The following is a 24,634-nucleotide window of genomic DNA, read 5'->3' on the forward strand; positions in this document are numbered from 1 at the left end:
TACAGTGGCATAATCTCAGCTCACTGCAGCCTCTGCCTCCTGGGTTCAAGCAATTCTCCCACCTCAACCTCCAAAGTAGCTGGGATTAAAAGTGTGGGCCACCACACCAAGCTAATTTTTATAATTTTAGTAGAGAAGGAGTTTTGCCATGTTGGCCAGGCTGGTCTCAAACTTGTGACCTCGAGTAATCCATCCACCTCAGTCTTCCAAAGTGCTGGGATTGCAGGCATGAGCCACCACACCCAGTCTGTATTCTTTAGTTTGCTTGGACCAATGCATTGTATCTGGCATGGAGAATGTCCTGTCTTTGTTTAAATGGGCAAAGAACATCCCCAGATCCACAGAATGGGTGGGAGGAAAACATCGTGACTGGGCAGGTTAGGAGTTTGGGTGCATTTCTCAATGCACAGCTGGAGCTGGCCAAGGCCAGAAAAAGATCCCTGAGGGAGCCAATGCATGCATGCAGCCAGGCAGGCCTCACGTGGGGCCACAGCTACCTTATGACTTTCAAGGGCACTCATGACTATTGCCTCTGTGGGTTCCTCCCACCATCATAATCTCACTATAAAAATTATTTTTATATAACTTCAAATACTTCATTTTTTTCTTCTTAGCCAAAATATAAAATTTTGGCTAAGAAGCCTAAAAATTTTCTTTCTTTTTTTTTTTTTTAAAGACATAGGATCTCATTATGTTGCCCAGGGAGGTTTCAAACTCCTGGCCTCAAGTAATTCTCCTGCGTTGGCCTCCCAAAGTGCTGGGATTACAGACATGAGCCACCACTTCTTACCCTTTTTATAATGTGAGAAAAAAAATTAAAACAGTTGTGTAGGCCCCTGTAAGCATCACAGGCTCTAGGCACTGTGCCAACATATATAACAGGTATGTTGGCCCTGGGAGGAACTGGACACACTGTCTTATATTCTACCTCTACAGCTCATTCTCCTGGGGGCAGGAAGAGAGTTTGAAATAATCTTGTGCTACCTCTCATGCGAGCAGGAATTCCACCAAGGCCTCTTTGACAGAGAATCATTCCGGCTCTGCCTCCAGGATCTCACTCCAGGAGATCTGAGCAAGTTCTCAGTAGTGAGCTATTGGGCTAAGGTCTGTATCCCCCTGACTTTCACCAGTTGCTCCAAATCCTGCCCAGCTGAAACAACGAAGTGCAAGTTTTAAGTCTTTGCAATATCTGAGGAGCTATTACGTGCCATCACAACCACCTCAACACAAGTTCTCTGCTCCAGATTAAGCACCCAAAACCGTGTGATGGGGGATTTGTACACCCCCCTCATCTTGCCAGATGCCCTCCTCTAGACAAGGGTAAATGAACCCCTGGATGTGGTCTGATGTGACCACAGCTGTTACCTCTGCTACGACATCATCATCCTTCTACCGGCTTCACTTATCAGTAGGTGGATCACATCATCAGCATACCTCTCTACCCACACCACTGGCTTTGTCCAGTGTGGAGATTCCATGTGTCCTCATCACTTGCCTCCTCCCAGTCATGTCAAGGTTCATCCACAATAGAGGGTGTCCTTTCTGTGCTTGGCCATCTACAGATTTGACAAGCATGCTTTCTTTGTCTTCATTTTGCAGTGTCAGGGACCATATATCCTATTTTCAAAGTTGCCAATCATTTTTTGTTGCTGTCTGTCTTTTTCCTGTTACTGAAAGTTTAGTTCACGCCCTGATATGGTTGAAACAGAGAAACTTCCATTTTTAACTTGTGATTGACTTTGGCATTCTAGGGAAGAAGGAAATAAGCCATTGGAATTAATTTGTCCTTTATTCTGCAAAGAACCCCTTGATGAGCGTTTTCTTTGAGTCACCAGGTGTAAGGTTAGATGTGACGGGACAACTTTCCAGGAGAAATGATCTATCCTGGCCACGCAGCAGGAGACCAACTTTGCTGAGGGCTAGCTAGGAAAAGATAGTGGTGATGAGGAAGACCAGTAGTACAGCCTGTAGGGGATCTGGTATCTACTTGAACTTTCTTTGTCTGTTCTACAGTTCTCATGTTCTGCTGGAGCCAAGTCAGTTTACATTCCTAAAAGTGGTATTGTCACTTAGCAGTAGTATTGAGGGCCAAACCAGAGTTTTATGAGTAGGAATGAAGATAGCCTTTAGAAAAATATCCTGTTAATGCATATGGGAAAATGTTGACTTTTAAATTCCTGCACTTACGGTAGTATATATCTGCTGCTTTTACCTGCCTTTCATCCTTTCTCCTTCTTTTGCAAACACGCCCCAGTTTTCTTTTGGGGAACCATTTCTCCAACATACTTGATCCCAGTGGTGGCGGGGGGGACTTCCTCCATACCCTGCCTCCATTGGCCAGCATGCAATCTAAACACAGAAAACAAGAGGATACATTCTCCTTTTCACAGTGGCCTCAGAGATAGACATGAGGTCCAGTGGGCCAGCCCATCACTCCCAGGATTTCTTGCCTGTGCTATGAGTAAAGAAGGGCTCTACACCTGCAGAGCTTTGCTTCACTGGAGGAAGTCATCCTAAACCTAAGTAACCACCTTCACTCCAACACAGGAGCCCTGACTGAGGCCAATACCAGATCGAGATGGAGAGACTTGGGTGCCAATGACATCGTTTGCTCACAGCTATGCTGAAGCTACTTTGGAATTCGCCATCTAATCCTTTCTGTCACTGACAACCAAGAGAGGCTAGAACAAGGTGATCCTTTTGAACAACTGCACTAAAAAATTGTCTTCCTGGAAAAAATAATTGACTTGGCAATTGTATTTTGTTTGTTTTATGCTGGAATTTATTATCAATTACTAGATATATGAAAGAATGAGTGTGACAGTTCAAGTGAAGCTATTTTAAATGAGTATATGGCAATATTTGGAGATTGAAGTCAATGCAAGCGTCTTAATACTCAAGCAACAACTGAGCAAGGTAAACACAGGAAAACTGGTTGCTATGTAGTATTTAAGACGTGGGGAAAACATCTTCAGTTCTTAGTGTATAAATAGTTTGGGCAGCAAATTAGTCCTATCAGCTCCTTAGATCAAACCACAAAAATGAAGGAGGCAAAGAAATGAAGGAAACAGGCTGATTACATTTACATTTAAATTGCAGTTATTAGGATTATTTTATTTGCTACATAGACGAGACACAGCACTGCCAATTCATGTCTGGTTTAGGTTTTGCTCACTAGCAGGAGGTGATTGGCTTGGTCTGGAATGGGAGGCCAGTGCCACACCTCGCTTATCACTTTTTCCTGAACTCCTGCAGAAATGTCTTTTTTTGATGAGTGTGTATAACTTTGCTGTTGTTCTTAAGTCTTTGTTGAAAGACAGATGTGATCCAACTCTCATATCAGAAGGCAGGGAAGCCCAGATTTTAATTTCAGGTGTAATACTGAGTCCCTGTGTGGCCTTTAAAAAGTCAGTTAACCTCCTGGCCTCAGTTTCCCTGTCTGCAAAACAAAGCTCATAATCCAAACTTAGATGTCTCATTGGGCCACTGTGTGCATTAATTATTGTTTATAGTGCAAGTGGAAGTTGAGCTGTGTTAATTATTGTTATCATTGCTGGGTCTTCCAGCCAAGTTTAAGCCAAGCCCTCCTCTTGCTTTTAGTTCCTGAGATCTGACAGATACAGCCATAAGGAGGGCTGTAGGTCACAGCTAATCAGCAGAAGGTGCATGCCTCACCTGGAGAAGGTTTCTGGCCCCAAAGCCTTGACCCTGGGGATGTGGGGCAACCCAGATACCTATGGTTTTATTAGAACCTCATGCTAACAGAACAAGAGTTCTGAAGCTGCTGCCACACTCCTGTCCCTTGCCTCTTTGTGTACCTGCCATTTAATTTACTAAGAAGCCTGGAGATCAATAAGAGGAGCTCACCCTGTCATTAGACAGGGCCCTAAATTGCAAGTTGCAGTTGGAGAAGCTTCAGAAGCATTGTGATCACTCGTGAAGAAAGATGACTAATCGCTTTCTTCTGGTCACCTATTTGGCTTCTGACTTTGGTTTCTACTCTCTAGGTACAATAGTTATCAGATTTCCATGTAACTAGGTAGTGACAATTGGTATGTCCAATTTCATTTAATACACTTGTTTGTAGATTCTGCTACCTCACCTAGGCCAAGTTGCTTAGTTTTATTTTAATCCCACCGTTTTAAAGCTTGGGAGACAGGCGAAGGAGGGAAAGCTCACCTCAGCTCACTAATCGCCATCTCCATCAGCATCAGCCTCACTAGTGAGTGTCCAGGAGACACCGTGTGTTTAACCCTTTGCAGTGAAGTTAATCTCTACGTATCCAGTGCAAGTTAGACAAACAGTTCCAACAGGTTTGAATCTCAGCCGTGTACAGAACCCTGTAGTTTAGAAAAACAGCACCAAAAATACACCAGCATTCCAAAGAGCAGGGGAATTCATCTTCTACCATGGTTTGAAGCCAGCTGTCCAGGGCACAGGTACAATCAATTTCCTATATTACCTTTCTAGGCAGGGACCACAGCAGTCAGTTTTTAGGGAAATCCTAAGCCCCCTGTGAAACGGCATCCTTACCCACTCAGGATGGAAGCCAGCTGTCCAAGGGTCGACCAGGTCCCCACCTATGTGCCTGACATCCTTTCTCAAGGAACATGCACACCCACCTCTATTGGCACGGGCTTGTAACTATCTCCTTCCGAATTTGGTCCTTGATGTTAATACTGACTCCCCTCCCCCCACACCCCAGCCCTCACTTTCCCCCAGCTCTGCAATCCTCTGGCAGGCAGACAGGTCCCGCCTGGCTCTTTTGTCTGCTCAGCACAGGAGGCAGACATTGGGGTGGTGGTGTGTGCTAGTTAACTAATTAATGATTGTAAAGCACTTTGAAAACATAAAGAACCAGATAAATGCCAAGTATTATTGTTATTAATGATGAGGAGGCTGTTTAGTCATCCTCAGCCCTGAACTCGGCTCACTGCTCCCACCGTGGCTGCAGGCTGATTTGAGAATCAGGATGAGAACTCCCCTCCTCCCTGCATGCGCTGTTTCACACTGAGTCAGTGACCAAGGTGAAGGGCCAGGAAACCTTCTCTCCTTTTCTCCCACCTGCTGTCAAAGCACTGCCTACTTTGTGGCTGTAAGGCTAACATTTACCGAAAGCCAGGGTTTGAAACTGCCTCTCTATTTCCCATTCACCTGTTTAGTAAGTTCACTGATGTTTACTTGCGCGCTTGATGATGGTGATTAGACTGCCACCTCTTCTGAGGACAGGATGGGGCCTGAAATGAAGCCCTACTTTCCATTTAGTAAAATTCCATAAGGATGGATTCACTTATACAAGGATCTCTTTTACATGTTTCAGGGGTTTGATATTTTCTTCTAGATGCTTCTATGTATGTCTGTTCCTTTGACATAGCAACTCTGCCAGCTGGGGAAGGCAGATGTTATTTTCCCCATTTTGCAGATGGGAAACCTGAGGGTCAGGGACATCATGAGCCTTGTATAAGGCCCCAGGGCCTCTAGAATCTAGTGACAGGGAGAGTTCACTCCAGCTCTCCCGAGCCCCAGGCTGAATAGTGCCCTCAGACACATGAGGTGACTGCAACAGACTCCAGACACCTGGCAGGATGTGCTAAGATCCGTTAAACAGCTTCTCGATATGTTCTAGCAAAGCACTTTCAGAAACCCCGTGGTCTCTGCATGGACAGCTGACCTGAAGCTCCTCCAGCCAGGCTAGGGTTGAGAAGTTCTCCTTGTCCTGTTTCAGGCTTGCGATCCTGGAATCTAATAGTCTATCAAATGCTTGGGCCAGGAAGACCCTAGAATCCATCTGTGCAACATCCCCCCTCCACAGAGAAGTCCAGTGACTGGTCAGTGATGCCAGAGCCGGGGAAGGGGTGAGGCTTGCTGCACGCCTCTCCCACTCTCCAGCCCAGCTTCCGGCTCAACAACCACCCACCATTCAGCATCCGGTTCTCTACTGCTAGATAGGAAGGTTCCAGGGTGTTTCATGTCTTTTGTCTTTTTCTGTATTTTGTATATTTTTCAATTTTTCTTCATTGAATGTTTTCCAGATTTTCTTCTAAAATAAATTATAATAGAAGGAATCAGAAAACATGGCCAGGCCTGGTGGCTCATGCCTGTAATCCTAGCTCTCTGGGAGGCTGAGGCATGTGGATCACCTGAGGTCAAGAGTTTGAGACCAGCCTGCCCAACATGGCAAAATCTCATCTCTACGAAAAATACAAAAATTAGCTGGGTGTGGTGGCGATCACCTATAATTCCAGCTACCTGTAAACTGTACAGGTAATCCCAAGTACCCGTAATTCCAGCTACTCAGGAGGCTGAGACAAGAGAATCACTTAAATTTGGGAGATGGAGTTTACGGTGAGCTGAGATCATGCCACTGCACTCCAGCCTGGGCAACAGAGCCAGACCCTATTTCAAAAACAAAACAAAACAAAAAGAAGTAATCAGGAAATAAGTCATTGTTTTGTATATATACACACAGAGCTGTCTGTCTGCCTGTCTATATCTCACATGTACATATAACACGTGAGCATCTATGTAAGTATGGGGCACTGCGTTTCTCTTCCCAAGACTCCCTCTTGGATTCATAGTCTTTAGATGGGGGCTCACTTGAGGGTTCAGACATTGCTAGTTGCCTTCTCCCACTTTGGTCCCTCAAAAGGAATATTTCAGCAGATCTACGATTTCGTTCTAGGTCTAAACCCCTAAGGGTGAAGCTGTGGGGCCTGGGGGTAGGAGGGTTAGTTGGCCTGAGCCTACAGCCGGGAGGGTGGGAAACAGCCTCTCTTGGTGGGGGACCCCTGCTGCTGTGAGGACAACCTCCACTGCCTCAGAACCCATTTCAGGGGCCCCTCAGTGATCATGAGATCCCGCCATGTTCTTGCTAACACCACACACTGTGCATTTTTTTTTTACTAAGATCTGTGGCCTAGTGCTGTGGCCTAGGTGCTGTGAAATTTCTTTTTTTAAGTAGTAAGTTTACGATGTGGCTACATTTTAAAATTGCAGCTTCAAAATACATCAAAGTTCAAATGTACATCCACAATGCTAGCGTGGCCTGGAGTGGAACCCTGCAGCACAGCCGTGCATCCCACCCTCTCTCACCCTCCCAGGCAGTTCAGTGCAGCCCCTTGGGCCGCCACAGCTGCGCTGGCACAGTGGGGCCACGGCCCGGCTCACGGGGCAAGGTGAGGTGGCAGAGCCAGGAAATTGGATTATTTTCACTTCGTTATGAGGAGATGCTTTATTCCTGAAGAATCTAGGGTGTGGGGAACACAGAGGAAAAGCAGCATCCAGGCGTGAAATACCACTGGCCAGGCTGACCCAACCAGAGGCACCAGACCCACTGGTCGAGTGGAAAGTGAGCCGGGGTGCTCCAGCACAGTCAAAACGCTCTTTGGGGTGTTCTGGCATGGGGGTAGCACAATTCCCATGGCCTGGTGATTTAAAAAAGAAAAGAAAATCAGCTTTCTCAAACTAGAATCCTCACCTGTCACCTACATCCCTCTCCGCCTTTCCCAGCACAGCTAATGTGAATTGAGTGCTTCGGAGCCAGGCCCGATTACATACAGGCTCCCATTTCACCCTTATATCAACATAGGAGCTCAATTTTACAGAACAGGGGACGAAGACACAGAGAGGTTAAGTGGCTTGTCCGAGGACACACAGCTGGAGCATGATAGGCCTGGAATTTGGACTGTGTCTTCCTGGCTCCAAAGCTCATGCTCCCCATCCATGGTATTTAGGGACCATAATCCTATTGGAATCTCTCTAATGGCATCGGCCCTGTCAGTCAGTCAGTCAGTCAGAGGGCTGAATGGAAGCAGAAAATATTTGGGATCTCTTATAACTGAAGGAATTGCTTAAGAGATGTTAGGAAGGCAGCAGTGCTGGTGCTGCTGTTTTGCGTTTTGAGTTCTGGTCGGGCATTTCTTGCCAGGGACAGTCCTCTCGGTGAAAGGAAGGAAGCGCCCAGAGGAGCTTTGCTGCTGGAAGGGCAGGATGTGGGTGTCTGTCTGTGTGCGGCCCTGTGACCCCCAGCTCAGGATGGAGAAAGCCAGGCATCCTTGGCAGGCAGAGAGACTGGTTTCGTTGCTTTAGCTACCTGTAACTTGAACCCCTCAATACCGTGTCCACTCCCATCCAAATCTACTTACACATGTTGCTTGAGTCCTTCTAACTTTATAGGCATAAAGGCATAGATGCTGGAACAAAAGGCTTTCTGCAACCCCTCCCATCACAGGAAAGGTTTGGTGTAGGCAGTTGTGCCTCTGTTCAGCTTTACCTGGCTGCGCCCCCAAGGACCCCACGAACTATGCATTGAACTTGCACTTCCCTTTCACAGACGGTGCAGCTCTAAATCATCCACAGTAAGGCTTTTGGACTCAGTTCTGGATATTGGTCCTATTGCACATCCTGCCTCATTAACGTGAGGCCATTCCTCTCCCCTGAGGAGTGACTTTGGAAGAGTGTGACTGGCAGGGAAGCTGAGAGTTGAACAGTCATGCCCAGGATGGGACTTAGCTATAGAAAGCCTTTCATCTGGCTGTCTCCAAGCCCTGAGGGCTATAATTAATCCTCACAACACCTCTGCCTGGTAGGTAAGTGTGATCACCTCATTTTTATAGATTGGACATGGAAGCACGGTGCTATTAAGTGACTTTCTTCCAGGCAGCACCTCCCTCAAAGAGCTGGGACTTGATCATGGGGTGATTCTACTTCTAAAGTGCGGGGGGTGGGGAGAGCAGAGAGTGACACCAGGCTGAGTGAGCAGGTCAGGCCCTCATCACCTGACCACCCTTTCCTCCTCAGTACACCAGCACACCCTCAATGTGGCTATGAGCAGGGGGTTTCAAGAAGCGTCTCAAAGACTCAAGAAGTCAAAGGGAGGGTGAGGAGTAGAAGAGAAAGAGAATGAAAAGCAATAAATAGCCCAGGCAGAGGTTAGAGGTTCTCTCTGACTTCCTGTAAAGTATAATCCGACCAGCCACATGTGAGAGAAACCAAATGTCATGCAAAGCAGTGAAATTGTCACCCTCAGGATGCAGGGTGGGGGGGGACCCTAAGACGAAAGGTCAGAATAATCCCTTCTCTAGTAAAGCTGAAGTCCCAGCACTATTTTTAGAAGCTCCTAGAATTTGCCACCTATTTTTAGAAACTCCTAGAATTTGCCACCTGCTAAGATAGAAGAGCCAAAGAATTAGAGTTTATCACCCTGGAGCATACAGTCAGCCTCTCCACGTTAGCCGATGGGCTTCTGTGAAGGGTCTGTAGAACAGATGTTAGTAAAGTGAATCATACCTTGAACACACTCCCAATGGTTAAAGGACTTGGGTGGAGAGCCTGCCTGTGCAGCTTAAGTTTAGTCTAGTGGTTAGGAGTGGAGGCTTTGAAGTCATGCAGACCCAAGCTCCAACCTCAACCCCACCTCCCACCATAGCCATATTGCCTGGACAAGTGGCTTGACCTCTTTGAGCCTCAGTTTCTTCATCTGTTAATTAGGGCTTACCGTGCCCTTCCTCTCAGGGTGATTGTAAGAGTTCCTTACGATCCTACTAGTTCCCAGTAAGCATTCAATGAACAGCAGCTGTTATTACACTCTTAAGTTTTATGTATTGTTTTTTATTAAAAAGATTTTATTTTTTTGAGATGGAGTCTCACTCTGTTGCCCAGGCTGCAGTGCAGTGGCTCGATCTCAGCTCACTGCAACCTCCACTTCCTGGGTTCCAGCAATTCTCCTGCCACAGTCTCCCAAGTAGCTGGGACTACAGGCATGTGCCACCACACCCAGCTAATTTTTGTATTTTTTTTTAAACAAAGTTTCTCTCTTGTTGCCCAGGCTGGAGTGAAGTTGTGCGATCTCGGCTCACTGCAACCTCCACCTTCTGGTTTCAAGCAATTTTCCTGCCTCAGCCTCCCGAGCTGGGATTACAGGTGCCCACCATACGCCCATTTTTGCATTTTTAGTAGAAACAGGGTTTCACCATGTTGGCCAGACTGTTCTCAAACTCCTGACCTCGTGATCTGCTGCCTCAGCCTCACAAAGTGCTGGGATTATAGGCATGAGCCACTGCACCAGGCCAAAAGGATATCTTTTCTAGCCGACTGAAGTGGTGATTGAAGAACTCAATTTCCCTAGGATTCTAAAACATACCATTCTCTGAGCTGGTTTAGAGCACCCTCTAAATCCAAGTCTGTGAAACAGGATTGATTTTGCTTGGCCTGGAAGCGCCCTTGCTCACATCCCTGGGGAAAAGCGCAGAACAAGATGGCAGCCCACATTGTCTCTGGGATAATCCGGACAGTCACTGAGCTGAGCCTACTTTCATGGTTTCTCAAGAAGACCAGCACTATTTTTCTCGTAATAGAAGTTCTGAAGTAATGATTGAACCTTTTTCAGTACCCCCTTGAGAATGTGATAAATATTAGAGCGCTCTCCCTCTCAAAAAATGCACATGTACACAGAGTTGATGCTGTTGCTTCTCATCGTTAAAACGCATGCTCTGAATGAAGAGATCCCTCCAAACAGGTTTTGTGTGAGCAACATGTCTGTTTATTCACCCAGGTGCGGGCAGGCTGAGTCTGAAAAGAGAGTTGGCGGAGGGCTGTGGGATAGGAGTTGGTTTTATAGCTTTGGGATAGGCAGTGGAAAGTTATAGGAATTACAGTTTAGGGCCGTTTTTGCAAACTGGGAGGGGTTCGTAGGGTCTGGAGTCTTGGGGTTGACCAAGGTTGGTTACAAAGTCCAATTGCCTTGTCAATTGAGGTCAGATAAGAAACAATAGAAGAATGTCTCAAGTTAGGCGCCACAGGGGTTGACCGTTCTTCCGCCTTCCATGGTCTTCCAGTTACTTTAGGTTTTCTAATTCCCGGAGGCAATTCAGAGGTGTACAGGTCACAGGGCCACCATGGCTCCATAGGGTATGGCCTATGGTGCAACCAGTTAGCCTAAAAGACCTTACAGTTACTTGCAGTGCTTATTCTGTAAACTCGCTGGGAACACTGAATTGGTAAATACTGAACCATTGCTCGGGGGGAACGTAGGGTTAAGTTGCTGAGAGCCCCTAGTCACAACATTTTCATCAACTGATCAGTATGTCACCTTGTGCCATGTGTGTTTCTGTTTAAAGATCCCTAATTTTATATATATTGTTGATTTGTTAACATAGAACTCACAGCCAACAACATCATTCATGCCTGAAGGAAGCTTATCTAGCCCATGGATTTTCTCCACAAGGCAAGTCACAGCCTTCTTGCCCTTAGGAACATTAGACAGCACCTCTGTACTGCACTCGGAGGTCATTGTAAACAGTGAAATCACTAACAAAAAACATAAAGAGGCAAAAAGCATGGCATTGAATAGACTGCGGGAAGTCACTTGCTTATGGCATGAGAGCTGCAACAAGAAGGGAGAGTGTCACCTTGTTCAACCTCAGCTGGGAGCGTGCATATTAGGTGACTCGAATGTGCTGCTCTGCACATGTGCATGTCTGCAGATGACTGCAAATGCTCCATGAGTGTTGATTTGGGGGTTATAAATAAAGTTTAGTGAATAGATAAATTTGCAAATACAAAATCTGCAAATAATGAGGGTTGGCTGTATATATTCTGGGCATTCAAAGCCCATGAAAGCCAGTTCTATGGGAATTGGGACAGAGAGAAGCATTTTACGTTTTGCAACCCATGGGAACCTTTTTAAAGTAGGAGCAAGTACATGTCTTTCTCTAAAGGTACAGGTATCCTTTTCCAGGCATTTCTGTTCTTTTTTTCTTGATATTTTGTGCCTCTGAATTTTTCTCAAGACCTGGTAATTAAAATCAAGCATCTGAAAAAAGAAATGAACATACAATTATTAAAAACACAGACTATTTGGTGCTTTCTTACATTTATTATTATTGGCCTTAGCAGTAAAAATGTTTTTCTCAAGCAAGTCCGATTATTACTATGTGAAAAATGTAGCATATACAGGCCAGGTGCGGTGGCTCATGCCTGTAATCCCAGCACTTAGGGAGGCCGAGGTAGATGGATCAAGAGGTCAGGAGTTCGAGACTATCCTGGCCAACATGGTGACACTCTGCCTCTACTAAAGATACAAAAATTAGCCGGGCATGGTGGCATGTACCTATAATCCTAGCTACTCCAGAGGCTGAGGCAGGAGAATTGCTTGAACCTGGGAGGTGAAGGTCACAGTGAGCCAAGATCACACCACTGCACTCCAGCCAGGGTGACAGAGCGAGACTCCATCTCGGAAAAATACATATATAAGTTATATATATATATGTACACACACACACACACATATATATATATATACATATATATATACACACACACACACACATACACAGACATACTCATATATACATGCATATACAGAAAGATGGGAAGGAAACATGAAAATAATGAATAGTTGTTAGGATTATAGAATATGAAATAGTTTTTTCTTTCATAATCTCCTCAATGTTGATGTTATGTGATCTCAGACATAAATTAACAAGAAAAAACTTCAATGAAAACAATATGTCTGGGAGTAGAAAAAGACTAATGAAAATATATTGAAACAGAAAAATTAATAATCTTTCATCATTTCTCCCTTGGAAATTCATCCACATTGGCAAAAAAAAAAAAAAAAAAAAGATTGAGCTCCTTCTCACCAATTGCTTGTGTTTTGCAGGATTCCCTGGGGGCCATGTTATTCCTTTGCATGTTGGACTTGAACATTCTAAGCCCTTTAGGGGCTTTCATTCTAGTAGACAAGTGATGCTAAGACAGAAAGTAGACAACCATAATACTGAAGTCAAGAAGCAAACGGCCCAGATAACTAGCACATCACCAGCATGGCTTTGGGAGCATGTAATCTTAGGAAAACTATGAAGCCATGTGATTTTAGGAAAATTACCGAGGAGAAGGTCCAGAGACAAATCGCCAGCAGGAGTACATGCAGAGCAGTCTCTAATGAGACAGGTTGGACACAAGCATGGCCTATAGCCTTTGAGCACCTAATGTGGTGCAATTCGCATGCCCAAGTGCCTTTGTAAAACTCCCCCTGAAGGCCACGCTAATCAGTCAATCCAGGTTTTAGTGAGCACATTCTATATGTCAGTCTTGACTATATGTGGCCGATACCAAGAAAAATCAAACCCAATCCCTGGCTTCAAGTCACTGTCTGATTGGGAAGACGGGATTCAGTCATTAGAGAAACACCCACTGTGCAAGAGAACTATAGGAGCAAGACCCTGAGCTCCTACTGGTGCCAGCCCATGGTCCAGGCTCTAGGGACAGGCTGGTGAACAAGAGGAAGTTTCTGTCTTCAGGGGGCGCAGACATTGTCTTTGGCAGAGACAGACAATGAACATGAAACCAAGTAAATACACAGGATCGCTTCAGACAGAGATGAAGGGCTGTGAAGGAAAGAAACAGCAACATGCTCAAGAGCGCTTGGGCTCTAAGTGGGTAGCATTTGAACACTGGATGCTGGACAGTGAGCCAGCTGTGGCAATATCTGGAGGGAGAGTTCCACTAGCAGAGGATCTGTGGTGTATGTGGCAGATCAGGAGGAAAGCAGTCCACAGGGAGAGAAAGACACCTATGAGGAAGGCATCCTCTAGGGAAGCAGCAGAGGTGAAGTAATGCTGGACTTGATGCTGTAGGCTGCGGCTGCTGCTACTTCACCTGTGCTCCTGTAACAGACATTGCTAATCCAACCTTGCCTTCTCTACCATCAGGCCCAGTGGCACCTCTCAGGCAGGCACTACCAATCAACTGGAGTTGATGCGTAAGGTAAAGACTGTTTCCCATTGTACTATAAACAACAGGAAGCCTTTTAGGATTTTGAGCAAGAGACTATTACAATAAAAGCAGTGTTTTAAGAAAGATTCATCTGACCATGGTATGCAGTATAACTCGCAGGGAACTGAAGTGGGTGTTCCTGAGGCCACTTAAAATATTAATTGCAGACATTAGTTAAGCACCTACTACATGCCAGCCCTTCATTTGTTTTCATCAACCTCAAAAGGTAGATATTGTTAACCCCTTTGAGCAGATAAAGAAACTGAGACACAAAGAAGGTGTCATTTGCTTAAATGGAGAAACCATGAGTTAAACCTCAGTCATCGGTTCCAAATCCCTTGCTATTTCTCTATGCAGCACTGATATTCTAAGTGTAAGGTAATACGAATTTGGGGTGGGGGTCTAAAAAGATTGGACAGACATGAAAAAGATAATGGAAAAATTAATGGGAATGATGACTGGGTATTAGAAGGAAGGCAAAAGTAAGGTCAAAGATAATAACACTAGAAAATATGTCTTGGTAAATGCAGAGAAAAAAGCCTTTAGCCAGGTGCAGTGGGTCATGCCTGTAATCCCAGCACTTTGGGAGGCCAAGGCAGGTGGATCACCTGAGTTTGAGACCAGCCTGACCAACATGGAGAAACCCTGTCTCTACTAAAAATACAAAATTAGCTGGATGTGGTAGTTCATGCCTGTAATCCCAGCTACTCAGGAGGGTGAGGCGGGAGGATCGCTTAAACCCAGGAGGCAGAGGTTGAAGTGAGCCAGGATTGTGCCGTTGCACTCCAGCCTGGTCAACAGGAGTGAGACTCCGTCTCAAAAATAAATAAATAAGTAAAGTCTTTAATGGTACACATCCAACTGTTAACAGTGGCTGCTCCTGAGAAGTGAGATGGAGAATTGCAGGGGGGAGGAAAAGACATTTTTACTCATTACTTTATAAGCTTCTGCCTTTTTTTTCATTATTTTAAAATAATTTAATAAATAATTTTTAAATTAAATTTATCTTAAAATAATTAGATGTTTTCCTGCTGAGTGACTGAGAGTTGCCACTGATGGGATTCAATAGACCAAGCTTTGGCATGGGGGTAGAGACAGTGCATTTGATTTCAGACACAGTTGAGTGATGGTGGGAGAGCAGTGGGGCCATGGCCACAGGGATTTCATTCCAAGTTGGGATTCAGGTTCCTAACCTGATTCATGGTTCCAAGTGCTGACTCTTCATTTTGGGATGCAGCTAACCCAAGCCATCCTGTCTGTCACTAGACTCCCCACTTGGCAGACTCCTAACGTTAGGAGCACCAGGGACCCGTGGCAGAAGTTCAGCACCAGCCCAGACTGGTACTTGGGACCAGCGCCGGCCTCGCTCTGGGCTTGTCGTACCGGGGTGTTTGCTCACTCGCTGTGCCCCAGACTGATCCTGGCAAGATGGCTGGGGAGGGGGAGGAGAGGAAGACCTCTGGCCCTTGGAGGGAACTTATGGGAGTGCTTGACCTCTCTGTGCCCTCTATGGGCATCTACCTCATCTCTGTTTCTCTCAAAGCAATGGGATTGTGAGCAATGGCTAATAAAAAGAGCTATTTGACAACTAGCAGTTTACATAATCACAACCATAGCAAAAACAACAATAGTAATCATATGTCCAGGAAAAAAAACAGTTCTCTGAAAATTTCAGAGTAGATTCCTGAGGCGGGAATAAGATGCCCCCCGTAATCATCTTAGTCAAGATGCTTTTTAATAGAAGGTAATAACCAGAAATGAAACCATCAACATAACGTATGCCAGGTCATAAAAAATAATTGTTGGGTCGGCCAGCCTCCCTGAAGCGAGGCTTCCAGAGTCCTCCTCCTTCCTTGCCAGCTTCAGACTTCGTTTTTCACCCCCTGGAAGGGGCGACCTGTCTTCTGGGTTCGGGCTTTTGGAATCAGAGCAGAGTGAGCCCACTAAGCCTCTACGTATTGTCCCAGCTTCCGGGCCTTTGGGACGCTTTGAACTCTAGGAGTGGGCTGTTTCCTCTGTGGGAAGGAAATGAGTGGGGCAAACCCAGAAGGAACACATTTCCCTCCTGTTTGTTTACCATATGTGTGGCTTCCGAGCCATCTGGCCTGGGCAGGGTAAGTCACTAGCATGTCCCTGGTGAGCCCCTGTGCGAGACCCCCAGCCCCGCACGACTCTAGAGACTTCACTGGGTCCTGAAGCAGTCAGTCACGTGGTCACTTTCCAGCCCCAACACCTAGAAGCATGTACTTCCTTGGGAAATTGGCCTGAAAGCAGCACTCCGAATGTTCCAGCTGCCCGAACGTGCTAATAGTCCCATTGGCAATGGGAGAAGCTGATGAGTCATGCCCTGCAGGCCCGCACCGTGTGTCATCTTGACAGTTTATGGCCTGACATTTGACCCGCAGTCTCTGTCCCCCGGTCCCCACCTCCTGAACCTGGAGCTCTACTTGCATTTTAAAAGTCATAGTTCTAAAGCATCCTTCCACAGTTACCGCCTCTGACAGGGAGATCCCTCCCAAGCAGCACAATGCTGATCTCGTGGTTGCTGGGCGTGACAGGGCACTTTACCTGTGTCAGGATCCCTGGCTGAACCAGTGACGTTTGGGAAAGATCCCAGGTCTCTGGAGGAAACAGCAGCCCGCATGTGGTGGCCATGCCCGGCATTACTCAGAGTCTCTCCGTTGATTAATTTCAGTGATACAGAGAATTGGGGAATCAGGCAGCCACCCTGGTGACATACCTCTTTGTCACATTTAATCACTTAGAACCATCTGACATAATTTGGACTGCTTTGCATTGTGTTGTTTCAAAGTTTATGAAAGCTGGAGTGCAGACTGGGCCCCCACGGAGGCCTGGTCACTGGAGAGAGGGCACTGGGAGCTCTGACAGCGAGCAGGCTCGTTCGCGTCACATCCTCGTGACCCTGAAGCTCTTGTGTCGTGCGCTTCTCCCCTAGGGTTGTCCTGTGGCGTTGCATTTCTTTCATCTCTCGGATGAATCTCCTGGTGCGGGTGGTGGCTCCTTCCTTCCTTGGCAAGCCTGTTGAGCCGAAGGGCGACAGAATCGTCTCTGAGGAAGCCCCGCAGTCAGCAGTCCCTCCTGGCCAGGCCAGACCGGGTGGAGCAAATCCCTGCACCTGCCTCATTTCCTCTTCCTCTCCTGGTTCTGCCTGGGCTTGTCACTTCTCTTCCTTGACTGCCTGGAGTCCTAAAAGCATGACTTAGATGGGTGACATCTCACAGGGTCTCTGATTCTCAGAACTCATACAGGGCTTTCAATGCTTTCCTTTCCTTTTCTCTCTGCCCCCACACTTCCTTCGCTGTTGTGACGCTCCTCTACAAGAAGAGCATGTACCCCACTTAGCAGGCACGAGGAGTGGTGGGGACTGGACGTTCTCCCTTTTTTTTTTTAATTGTATTTGGGCTCCTGGGTACATATGCACATCCTGCATCCTGCAGGATTGTTGCATAGGTACATACATGCCACAGTGGTTTGCTGTCTCTATCCCCTCCTCCCCTCGTCGCCTATATCAGGCATTTCTCCCGGTGTTATCCCGCCCCATCCTCCCCGCCCCCACTCGCTTTCCCTCCCCTCCCCTCCCCTCCACTCCCCCACCTAGCCTTCCCTTCCCTGTGCCAAAGTGTTCTCATTGTTCATCACCTGCCTGTGAGTGAAAACGTGGTGTTTGGTTTTCCGTTCTTGGGTCAGTTTGCTGAGAATGATGGTTTCTAGATTCATTCATGTATCTACAAAGGACACAAACTCATCATTTTTTATGGCTGCATAGTATTCCATGGTGTATACATGCCACATTTTTTTGTCCAGTCTATCATCAACGGGCATTTGGGTTGGTTCCAGGTCTTTGCTATCGTAAACAGCACCACAATGAACATACATGTGCATGTGTCTTTATAATAGAACAATTTATAATACTTTGGGTATATACCCAGTAATGAGACTGCTGGGTCAAATGGAATTTCTATTTCTAAATCCTTGAGGAATCGCCACACTGTCTTCCATAATGGTTGAACTAATTTACACTCCCACCAACAGTGTAAGTGTTCCTTTTTCTCCACGTCCTCTCCAGCATCTGTTGTCTCCAGGTTTTTTAATGATCACCATTCTAACTGGCGTGAGGTGGTATCTCAATGTAGTTTTGATTTGCATTTCTCTATGACCAGTGATGACGAGCATTTTTTCATCTGTTTGTTGGCTGCATATTTGTCTTCTTTTGAAAAGTATCTGTTCATATCCTTTGCCCAGTTTTGAATGGGTTTGTTTGTTTGTTTTCTTGTAAATCTGCTTTAGTTCTTTGTAGATTCTGGATATTAGCCCTTTGTCTGATGGGTAGATTGCAAAATTTTTTTCCCATTCTGTTGGTTGTTGGTTTACTCTAAAGATGGTTTCTTTTGCTGTGCAGAAGCTCTTAAGTTTAATTAGGTCCCTTTGTCTATTTTGGCTTTTGTTGCCATTGCTTTTGGTATTTTAGTCATGAAGTCCTTGCCTGTGCCTATGTCCTGAATGGTTTTGCCTAGGTTTTCTTCTAGGGTTTTTATGGTGTTAGTTCTTATGTTTAAAGGTTTAATCCATCTGGAGTTAATTTTTGTATAAGGTGTAAGGAAGGGGTCCAGCTTCAGCTTCCTGCACATAGCTAGCCAGTTTTCCCAACACAATTTATTAAACAGGGAATCCTTTCCCCATTGCTTGTTTTTGTCTGGTTTGTCAAAGATCAGATGGTTGTAGATATGTGGCATTGCTTCTGAGGCCTCTGCTCTGTTCCATTGGTCTATATCTCTGTTTCAGTACCTGTACCATGCTGTTTTGATTACTGTAGCCTTGTAGTATAGTTTGAAGTCAGGTAGCGTGATGCCTCCAGCTTTATTCTTTTTGCTTAGGATTGTCTTGGCTATGCAGGCTCTCTTTTGGTTCCATATTAAGTTTAAAGTGGTTTTTTCCAGTTCTGTGAAGAAGGTTAATGGTAGCTTTATGGGGATAGCATTGAATCTATAAATTACTTTGAGCAGTATGGCCATTTTCACAATATTGATTCTTCCTAACCATGAGCATGGAATGTTTTTCCATCTGTTTGTGTCCTCTCTTATTTCCTTGATCAGTGGTTTGTAGTTCTCCTTGAAGAGATCTTTTACATCCTTTGTTAGGTGTATTTCTAGATATTTTATTCTCTTTGTAGCAATTGTAAATGGGAGTTCACTCATGATTTGGCTCTCTTTAAGTCTGTTATTGGTGTATAGGAATGCACATTGATTTTTTATCCTGAGACTTTGCCTAATTTGCTTATCAGCTTAAGGAGGTTTTGGGCTGAGACGATGGGGTCTTCTAAATATACAATCATGTCGTCTGCAAATAGGGACAATTTGACTTCTTCTTTTCCTAATTGAATGCTCTTTATTTCTTTTTCTTGCTTAATTGCTCTGTCTGGACTTCCAATACTATATTGAATAGGTGTGGTGAGAGAGGGCATCCTTGTCTAGTGCCAGTTTTTAAAGGGAATGCTTCCAGTTTTCGCCCATTCAGTATGATACTGGCTGTGGGTTTCTCATAAATAGTTTTTATTGTTTTGAGATACGTTCTATTGATACATAGTTTATTGAGAGTTTTTAGCATAAAGCGCTGTTGAATTTTGTCAAAGGCCTTCTCTGCATCTATTTAGATAATCATGTGGTTTTTGTCTTTGGTTCTGTTTATGTGGTGAATTACATTTATAGATTTGCATATGTTGAACCAGCCTGGCATCCCCAGGATGAAGCCTGCTTGATTGTGGTGGATAAGCTTTTTGATGTGTTGTTGGATTCGGTTTGCCAGTATTTTACTGAAGATTTTTGCATCAATGTTCATCATAGATATTGGCCTGAGTTTTCTTTTTTAGTTGTGTCTCTGCCAGATTTTGGTATCAGGAGGATGTTCTCCCTTGTTTTACTTCCCAGTACTCCAGGCCTGCAGTCACTGCCTCCTTGGGTGGCTGGCCTGCAAGTGTGCCCGGCGAGTGACATACCAGTGCCTTCCCAGAGCAGCGACAACAAAGAGAATCTCATATATCCCATAAACAATTTCATTTTTTTAATTTTTTTTTGAAATGGAGTTTTGCTCTTGTTACCCAGGAGTTTTGCTCTTGTTACCAGGCTGGAGTACAATGGTAGGATCTCGGCTCACTGTAACTTTCACCTCCCAAGTTCAAGTGATTCTCCTGCCTCAGCCTCCCAAGTAGCTGGGATTATAGGTGTGCGCCACCACACCTCGCTAATTTTTGTATTTTTAGTAGAGATGGGTTTTCACCATGTTGCCTAGGCTGGTCTCAAACTCTTGACTCCAGATGATCCACCCACCTCGGCCCCCCCAAAGTGCTGAGATTATAGACATGAGCCACCACACCCAGCCCCATTAACAATTTTTATGTGAATTATATGTCAGAATAACAATATTTGGAATACATAGGGTTAAATAAAATGTACTTTAAAGATTACTTCAACTGTTTCTTTTTAGGTTTTCTTTTTTTTTTCTTTTTGAGATAGAATCTTACTCTGTCACCCAAGCTGGAGGCAGTGGCCCGATCTCGGCTCACTGCAACCTCCACCTCCTGGGTTCAAGGAATTCTCCCTGCCTCAGCCTCCAGAGTAGCTGGGATTACATGTGCAGGCCACCATGCCTGGCTAATTTTTGTATTTTTAGTAGAGATGAGGGTCTCATCATGTTGGCCAGGTTGGTTTCGAACTCCTGACCTCAGGTGATCCACCCATCTCAACCTCCCAAAGTGCTGGGATTACAGGCATGAGCTCCCAGCCTCTTTATAGTTTTTTTAAATGTGGCTACTGGAAAATGTGAAGTTACATCTGTGGCTCTCATTATTTCCATTGGACAGGCTGGTCTAGGGTTAAACATCAGCCATTACTTGGCAGGGCTCCAGGGACTACAGTGCGGTCCCTTAGCCTTTTGAAACAGCTCCAGCACATGGCCTTAAGGGCTGACCTCTCAAGTGGTGATTTCCACCCACACAGTAAAGATGGGATTAAGGGGGGAAAGTTTTAAAAAATTCCTTCCTAACTGCTTGATTAGCTTGTAGTACAGGTCCCTGGGGACTATGTTCTTTTGGGCTTCAATTGCTATCAATGTGGTGGCCCCCAAGAGACATATTTATGACCCTTGCTATTATTAGAACTGACATTAATAATAATGGTCATAATCATCTGTTGAGCCAGAGCAAGTAAAATATTCCAGGAGAGTGAGATGCGCGCCCATGAACTCAGGGCCCTGGAGTGTGTGTCTGGAAAATGAGTGCTTCCAGGAGCTAAATAAACGATGCCTTTAAGTCCTGAAAGAGTTACTAGGAAGGAATATATGACCAGGCAATGTGTTCCTTAACTCCAGGTGGATGTGCCTAGACACTCATGGATGTATATAAACATTGCTCCAAAATCTGTCTGTGCGACCCTATTTATTTGACTGTATTATAAACGGCTCCAGTATGTTAAGCCTTCTAACCCTGAAGTGGCCAAACCCCCACCTGTATGGCTCACAACTCCATAACAGTTCCTTGGGAGGGTTGGGCAGGAGCTCCAGGTCTCTTTTGCTACTGGAATAGCTTCCCACGGGCCACTCTGTCTCAGATTTCCCTGCTTCCATCTCTCAGCCTCTCTGCACATTCCTCTTCCAGAAACGGGGAGGGCTCCCTGTGACTGCCCTAGTCAGAAACTTTCAGTGAGCCTCTGTGGTCTGAAGGATAGATCCCAAACTCCCTGGGGCTCAGGCAATCATCAGGCTGGCCTCCCGGTTCCTTCTCTCACTTTTATTTCGTCATTCCAAAATGGTTCAACCCAGCCAATGGGCTATTGTTCATTGCACAGACCTGGAATGAAGGCTGATGACATGTCCTGCACTTTCCTAGGCCTTGGGGATAGAAGCAGACACCTTTCCTTTCCTACACCTAGGAATCTACTGCCTGGGTGGGAAAATAATTATACAATCATTGTTTCCATGGTAACTGAGATGAAGGCTTACTGGGGCTGGAGAAGCCCTGTCCTTAGCTCTCTGTGAACCCTTTTCTCCACCTTGAATGAGGCTCCTTGATGACACAGTTGTCACCTCCCTGGAGGACCCACCACACTACTCAGCACAGCGAAAGTGCCCAGAGAATTCTTGGCAGAGATGATTGGTGACAAAATATCAGAAGTAGATGGGCTCTTCTAAGCCGTGTGGTCGGGTTCTTCAACTTCATGCCCAACAGTTTTGGGGGTCAGAAGCACCTGGTGAGAAAGGGCTGCAGGACAGTGCCTGGGTGTGGGGCCTCAGGCCACCCCTGTGGGCTTCTCAAGAGGCCTTCACTGCAGGACCCTGCCTATGAATTTCACCTAATACTATAGACAGCGCACCAACCTGCTGGCTCAGGTGCATTTTCACAAAATGCTTTTTTATTATTGATTGATTGATTGATTGATTGAGACAGGGTCTTGCTCTGTTGCCCAGGCTGGAGCACAGTGGGTGAGATCACGGTTCACTGCAGCCTTGACCTTCCAGGCTCAAGCAATCCTCCCACCTCAGTCTTCCAAGTAACCAGGACTATAGTTGTGCACCACCAGTCTTGGCTAATTTTTAAAATTTTTCATGCAGATGGGCTTCTCACTGTGTTGTCCGGGCTGGTCTCAAACTCCTGGGCTCAAGCAATCCTCCCAACTTGGCCTCCTAAAGTACTGGAATTACAGGCACAAGCCACTGCACCCAGCCAAATTCTAGAATGCTTTTCTATAAGCTGACCTTAGTCAGGTCCACGCTGGTCCATCAAGGATGCTCTTATAATATTGGATCTCGAGCACAGCAAACAACAGCTCCATCTCTTTCCTTGGGCAGTTCCGTGCCTGTGCCCACTCCCTGCTGCAGGGACTTCTCAAACATACGGAGAGGAGCCATATGTGTTAAGCCAAAAAAAAAAAAAAAAATCGTGGTATACTCTTCTCTTCTTACAGAATGTAAATGAGAAGTGTCACTCAAATGATTCTAAGCTGAGGGATCAGTGTCACAGTTGCTAAAAGAAAGTTGGCTGGCAACTGTTGAATAACATCTTATCAACTGAAAAGTGAAAAATAGGCCGAGTGTGGTGGCTCACGCCTGCAACCCCAGCACTTTGGGAGGCCGAGGTGGGCAGATCACCTGAGGTCAGGAGTTTGACACCGGCCTGGCCAAAATGGTGAAACCCTGTGCCTACTAAAAAATACAAAAATTAGCCAGGCGTGCTGGCCTGTGCCTGTAATCCTAGCTGCTGGGGCAGCTGAGACAGGAGAATCACTTGAACCTGGGAGGTGGAGGTTACAGCGCACCAAGCACAGCCTGGGCAATAAGAATGAGACAAGAAAGAAAGCGAAAGGAGGAAAGAAGAAGGAAGGAAAGAAAGAAGGAAGGAAGGAAGGAAGGAAGGCAGGCAGGAAGGAAGGAGAAAGAAGGAAAGAGGAAGGAAGAAAGGAAGGTAAAAAACGAAAGAAAGAAAGAAAAAAGTAAAAAATAATATAAAACTGTTTCTAACCAGCCATCCTACTTCCTACAGTGACATAATTGAATTCCAGAATATTCTCTCACTGCTGAAACATAACATGGATTTAAGCTATTTAAACATAGTCCTAAGACTCCCAAACTCTGATTACTGGTGATAAAAATGTTCCACATGTGATTTTTTTCTAGGACAGTCTCTTACAGGAATACTACCAGGGCTAAGCCAAAACTGTGAATTTGGCTTTCCTTCCTCACATCACACTGTTTTCTTTCTCTCTCCAGGGCCCTGTTCATCCCCAAGATGCAAGCATGTTAGACTGTCTCTCCAAAGTCTCCTATTCTAGAACAAAATCATTTGATAAAAACCAACTCTTAACAAGGTTTTAAGAATTTCAGCAATGCCCGCCCCACCCTCCCCACCAGCAGGAGCATTTGTATTTTCAGAGAGAGTATGAGAGAGAGGGAGAGAACCAAGAATGAATCAAGCCTGGTAGCACTCATCATCTGTAGGGTGAAGAGCCTTTGAAATCTTTCTAATCACACCTCATGGTTGCAGGCCTGGCTGCCCGAACAGTTCCAGCCTTCTGGAAAATTAAATAGAAGGAGTTTCATGTAGGCACACTAAGGCATGCTGTTTAAGACTGACAAAATATTGATAACAGCTGAAGGTGAAGGTTGGGGACCTGGAAGTTCTTTATGCTATTGTCTACTTTTGTGGATGCTTAGAAGTGTCCACCATAGGAAGTTAAAAAATTGCTCTTTAACTGACACCTGGGGTGGTAATTATGTTGGAATTTGCGATGTATGTAGATTGGAAGAGTGAATAAAAAGATTCTGTTGAGTTTGAAATCTATTGCTTCATTTGGTCAGCTTATAACTGACAGTTTCACTTTGAACACGAGGAATTAACTTAAATCATTGCACAAAAATGTGCCACAAATCCAGTTCCTTTCTCTCTAGTAAAATAATATATTTATAATCCAGGAAGTAAAGTACTATTATGCAAAAAGGGAGGGATCTTTGTTCACAGTCCAGGCTCTTCAAAGAGATTACCAGACTTTTCGTGTATGCGAAATAACCGCAGTCCCAGGCTGACTCCAGCTCTTGCCAGAATCACGGGTGAAACCTGCACTAGCAGACATGCAGGGTCCCCAAGATAGTCATACATGCTTTACAGACTCTCGAAGTTAAGGCTAATTATTGTTTCATAATCTGAGAAACCTGTCACTCAATGATCCAAAATTATGGTCATCAGAGCCTGACTTAATAGATGACAGTGTGCCTTATCTCTAGGATAACTTGCATGCGAATACGCAAAGTGAAACTAGGCTATCCCGAAATCTTAGGGAATGAGTCATTTCTA

The 24,634-nt window shown here is 45.3% G+C and overlaps 1 protein-coding gene across 3 annotated transcripts in view; it reads left to right on the forward strand.

The window, feature by feature from the left end:
• The window catches only part of ATG5 (autophagy related 5), a 179,585-nt gene extending 155,494 nt beyond the window's left edge, over positions 1–24,091 (forward strand). For all 3 annotated transcript variants that reach the window (XR_004267922.1, XR_004267923.1, XM_032275141.1), the window contains one exon: positions 23,554–24,091. The gene's annotated coding sequence lies outside the window, so the exon portion shown is untranslated. The remainder of the gene's footprint in view (positions 1–23,553) is intronic.
• The last annotated feature ends 543 nt before the right edge of the window (positions 24,092–24,634 follow it).

This window comes from Sapajus apella, unplaced genomic scaffold (assembly GCF_009761245.1).
Source record: "Sapajus apella isolate SASKATOON/1434 unplaced genomic scaffold, GSC_monkey_1.0 scaffold6, whole genome shotgun sequence".
NCBI classification, from domain to species: domain Eukaryota; kingdom Metazoa; phylum Chordata; class Mammalia; order Primates; family Cebidae; genus Sapajus; species Sapajus apella.